Source organism: Bactrocera tryoni, unplaced genomic scaffold, assembly GCF_016617805.1.
Source record: "Bactrocera tryoni isolate S06 unplaced genomic scaffold, CSIRO_BtryS06_freeze2 scaffold_25, whole genome shotgun sequence".
In the NCBI taxonomy this organism is placed as follows: domain Eukaryota; kingdom Metazoa; phylum Arthropoda; class Insecta; order Diptera; family Tephritidae; genus Bactrocera; species Bactrocera tryoni.
The window spans coordinates 19,794,168-19,799,981 of NW_024395977.1; positions in this window are offsets into that span (position 1 = coordinate 19,794,168).

Here is a 5,814-nt window from a genome sequence, read left to right on the forward strand (position 1 = left end):
GTAATTTTTTTTTACTTAAAAACTTTAAGGCAAAGTTGTATTGTGTTTCATACTGCTAACGCCTCCTTGTGACAGATTTCCCATGGCGAAGTCATTATCACTGAGTAAACTTGTAATGAAAGGAAATATTCCAGATGCTCGAAAACTGTGTATAATATTTCGCGAAGAACAAGCCTTTTGGAAAGGCTCTGTTGGGTCAAACGACATCCCTTTGAAGTAAAAACTAGAATAATGTAGTGAAATAAAATAAATTAAGGAAAAATTTGTTAGTTATATAAAAATAAAGGTTATGTTGAAAATCACTAAAAGTGCGTTAACCGACTAACAAATAACAAAAAACGTCAGAAACACTAAATTTTACGGAAGAAATGGCAGAAGGAAGCTGCACCCAGGCTTTTTTCAAAAATTGAAAATGGGCGCGGCGTCGCCCACTTATGGACCAAAAAGCATATCTCAGAAACTACTATACCGATTTCAATGAAATTCGGTACATAATATTTTCTTAACACCCTGATAACATGTTCCAAATATGGGTGAAATCGGTTCACAACCCCTCCTTCTTCCAATATAAGGCTATTTTGAATTCCATCTGATGCCTTCTCTGTATAATATATACATTAGGAACCAATGATGATAGCGGAATAAAACTTTACACAAATACGGTATTTGAAAAATATGTAAATGACGGATAATGAAATCTCGATTATCACATAATCATGCGAGAGAATAAAATGTTCGGTGACACCCGAACTCAGCCCTTCCTTACTTGTTGTTTAAATAGTATTATGCTAAAACAAAACTTTTAAGAAGGTATGCATAAAAAATTAAACACTTCGAAATTTAAGGGACACCCTAATACTCACCTTAATATATTACCATACAGGGTTTGTCCGGAAAGTAATAGGACTGATTTTCTTCCGCTGCGACTGTACTTTGGAGCGTGCGCGAGTTAATTTTTACATTAAATAAAATTTAGTCAAAATAATATATTTTGAGCTGCCCCGAAATGTGTACTCTTTATTTATACTCTTAAGACTAACTTATTACACGATTCTTATTTCTATCTATACTAACTAGTATGATACTTATTACTTGTTGATAGTTTGTTTAGATACAAATTATATTATTTGTTTAGGATTGAAAACACGTTGTTTAAACCTAATCTTTATTAAGAGCAATGAATTATAAAATTAACTTATGTTGCGATCCTCACGTGCGAAGCGATTGGCAGCTGCTATCCAAAAAAGGGCGAATATAGAGGCAAACGTAAGGACGAATGAATGACGAATACAAAAATAGCGTAATGTCAAAAACAAGTGTAAAGAGTGATTAGTGTTGTAAAAGCTGATCATAAAATTAAAGTGTTATTAGAATGTAAAAAGATCGAAATTATGAAAACATAATTTAAGAATCTCGTTATGTTTGCCACATTAAAGCTTAGAAGCCCTGGGGAGGTAGCCACAAAGGCGGGCTTATCGATTGTGGTTTTGATATGCTTGCCTCCTATTTCAATGATAGTATTTTGGTGTCCTATGTAAGATTTTATAGGGGCCCTTATACGGCGGTGAGAGCGATGGTCGAATGGAGTCATAATGAAGATCCTGCTCGCATGAAATGACGGATGAACGAACACTTTGTGTGTTGAACGAATCTGCTGGTTTTAAGTCCTGCATGACTCGCCGAAGTTCGGTAACCATCTCGTGTCGTTATTATTTGCTGGTTTACTATTCACCCAAAATTCCGAAGGTAATTCAAGTGTTGTTCCATAAACGAGTTCGGCGCGGGCTAGCCATTAAGTCGTCCTTAAAAACTGATCGTAGTCCCCAGCAAGATCAATGGCAAATATGTCGTCCACCGTTCGTGTTTTGTGGCAGAGAATGGCTGATTTTAGAGTACGGTGCCACCTCTCAATCATACCGTTTGCTTGAGGGTGGTATGGCGTCGTGCGAAGGTGGTTAATCCTGAGGAATTTCAGAAGTTCTCGAAACAGAGCGCTTTCAAATTGTCTGCCCAAGTCGGACGTTATATTTGTGGGGATACCAAATCGGGAACCATGCATCTTTACTAAGGCTTTTGCTACTGTCGGCGCTGTAATATCCGGCATAGGAATGGCATAGGGCCATCTGGTAAACCTATCGATTATCGTTAGCAATAACGGCTGCCATCGGATAAAGGGAAAGGCCCAACGATATCAATGTGGAGATGCGAAAAGCGCTGTGTTGGCATTGTAATTCGCTGAAGCGTTGCTCTGTTGTGACGGACAACCTTTGACCTTTGGCACTGGATGCAATGTCGTGCGAATTCTCTGCTGTCACGTTGGATGGATGGCCATACGAAGCGCTCAGACATAAGACGTGCAGTAGTTCTTGTTCCTGGATGAGCTAAATCGTGAATAGCATGCAAAGCGTTTGATCTAAACTTCTGCGTGATGAATGGACGCACCCTGCTGGTTGAAGAATCGCAATAAATTCTTCGCGAACTGGAAGGAACAGCAAATTTCGTTAGTTTAAGTGAATGATGCTTATCACCTGACAACAGAGATAGGAGCTCTGTATCTGTGGTTTGGTCCTCAGCTAGTTGATCGTAATCCATGGGCGTGAAGTTTATTGAATTAATACGTGACATCAAATCAGCAGGCGCGTTCTTTTTACCATCAACGTGACGAATATCTGTTGTAATCTTTGAAATGAAATCAAGTTGTCTCACTTGCCGGTCCGATGCTTTATCAAGGCGTTGTTGAAATGCGTAAACTAAAGGTTTGTGATCGGTGTAGATATGACACTGCCTACCTAAGACCATGTAGCGAAAATGGCGAAGGGACAGGTACAATGCTGTCAGCTCGCGGTCGTACGTGCTGTATCGCACCTCTGCCTTTGTAAATTTTCGGGAAAAGAAGCCGAGCGGTTGGAGGTGGCCGTTAACCACTTGATTAAGTACTGCTCCCGCGGCGAAATTTGACGCGTCCACCCATAGCGATTACTCCGCATTGGGAACGGGGTGTGCGAGCATAACACAATTAACCAGTTGCATCTTGCAGGACTCAAAATAGCGCGTAGCTTCGTCGGACCACGTTAAAGGAGTGGAATCATTACGCGTGTTTGCTCCTATCATGTCAAAAAGGGGCCCTTGAGTTTCCATTGCGTGTGGCAGAAATCTACGATTAAAGTTCAACATTGCAAGAAACCGCTTTAGCTCTTTTGCTATTTTTGTCGTTCAAAGTTCCGATCAGCCTCTACGCGATTCTCTAATGGTCGAATACCATCTCTTGGTGATGGAATGCCCCAAAAATTTGAAAGTTTCGTAACACAAAATTCCGATTTCGCTGCGTTCCATTGTGAGGTTATGCTCTCGCACTTTTAAACACCTGTCGCAGATGTTTTCGATGTTCCTCATTCGACTTTTGAAGCTACACACGTCGCTCCGCATGTAAAAACAAAGTCAAGGCCACGAAATACTTCATTTATTGCGTTGGAATGTTTGGGCAGCATTTCGGAAGGCCGAAAGTCATCTTATGTGAACTCAGAGTCCGAACGGCGAAGTTATAGCAGTTTTGCAATATCGCCGTCGGGGTGTAGCAGGCACCTGATGAAATGCTCTTCTGCAGGTCAATTTTTGAAAAAATGGTCATTGCCTAAGCTAACACATTTGCGAAATCCTGCAGAAACGGTAAGGGGTAACGGTCCGGTATTGTCTGTGCATTAAGGGCTCGGTAATCCCCGCATGGCCTCCATGTTCCATCGGCTTTTCGCACCATGTGCAGTGGACTGGACCAGTTACTGCTGGATGGACGGCAAATGCCCAACTTTAGAAGATAGTCGAATTCGGCTCGAGCTGCAGTTAATTTCTCTGGCGAGGAGTCGTCGTGGCCGCGAAAAAACGGGCTGGCCATTCGTTAAAATCCGATGAGCTACAGCGGAGTTGGTTGACGTGCCCATTGGAGGCGGTCTGGTGATCTCTACAAATTCGTGAAGAATATCGGCGAAATTTGTGTCTGCGTTGATCGTCTTAACACTTACCCCAAGTGTTCTATAAATTGTGCAAACTGATTTTAAATCGGTCTTGCTATCACATAAACATCTCTGCTTGAGATCTACCAAAATACCGAAGTTACTCAAAAAATCTGCGCCGATAATGGCATGAGAGACGTCGGCGATTAATTTTAAATTTAATTTTAATAGAACTTCACCGTATACTTTAATAGGTGAGCCGTTCGCGGCAAACAATTTCAATCCGGTGGTGTTGACTCTAGCTGTCTTCGTATTTGACGGTATTACGGACACATCAGCGCCAGTATCGATGAGAAAGCTAATGTTCGACGAAGAGTCAAAGATACGAAGTCGGTGGTTGTAGGCGACCTCAGGTTGCTTGCCAGTACCTGAAATCGTTGCAGCTGAGCAACATTATTGTGACGATGGCTTTTTGACAAAACTACAGAGCTCACGGCACTTCGTAGCTTTGTCAGCAAATTTTCGATGGTACCAACAAAAGTTCTCCGAAGTATCACGTTGTGCGCTATGTCGTACTCTTTTAGTTCGTGAAGGTGACCTTGAACGAATACGGTCATTCTTAAAGTTAAGGTGCTTTTTCATACAGCGCGTTAATTCTGCGATTTCGGTTTTCAGGATAGAAATGTCGTTATTTGCAGATACAATGTCTACATGACCGTTTTGCCAACCGATGGATTCCACGATGGAGTCGGCAATTTGTGCTTTTTCACCGAGCGGCACTTTCGCTGCGATTATCGCTGCTTGTACGTACGGTGGGAGACGCGTTACCCACAAATCGTTCAACAAACTGTCATTGAGGGTGGTGCCGGCAACACGCTTCATCTCGCTAAACAGCTCGTTGGGTTTTCGGTCACCCAGGGGCATGTCTTTTAAAACTTTTTGCAAGCGTCGTTGCTGACTATCGGTGAAATGATCAGTTAGCTTTTGTTTAAAGTATTTGAATTTTTCAATGGAAGGCGCTGCTTCTATGATTGGCTTTAGCTCCAGAAGTTTATTTGGCGGAAGGCTCGCCAACACTATGTGAAATTTTCTAGTGTCGGAATATACGAGCGACGCCTGAAACCAAAATTCTAAAGCGTAGAAATAGGCCTCGATACTGTCTTCATTCATTTGAGGAAGCGGAATTCGAGGTACAGTGCTGTAATTCCCAGTAAGCGTAGCTTCCCCACCGCTGTTGCCAACTGCCATGCTGTCGTCCAGAGACATGATGTGGGAAATTTTCGAATTAAACAGATTCAAAAGCGAGGTTATACACGAGATGTTGCTTCAAAACGTAGGCTCTTGCACACGAATGGATGAACAGAAATACGAGTGAGAGTGTTCCTGCCACGTGCAGGCTCTTGCAATCGGATCAGCCGATGTTATTAACGGGATGCGGCAACTTCTAACGAGCACCCCAAAAAATGTGCTTATGTGACTTTTCTCAATGCGCGCCGGAGAAGGCCTTTGCAAACGAGCGGCTTCCTTTTAATTGTGGTGCACAAACGACGGGGGTCACCAATTTAGGATTGAAAACACGTTGTTTAAACCTAATCTTTATTAAGAGCAATGAATTATAAAATTAACTTATGTTGCGATCCTCACGTGCGAAGCGATTGGCAGCTGCTATCCAAAAAAGGGCGAATATAGAGGCAAACGTAAGGACGAATGAATGACAATGCGCGAATACAAAAATAGCGTAATGTCAAAAACAAGTGTAATAGAGTGATTAGTGTTGTAAAGCGATCATAATAATAAAATTATAAGTTATTGTTATTAGAATGTAAAAGATCGAAATTATGAAAATATAATTTAAGAATCTCGTTAT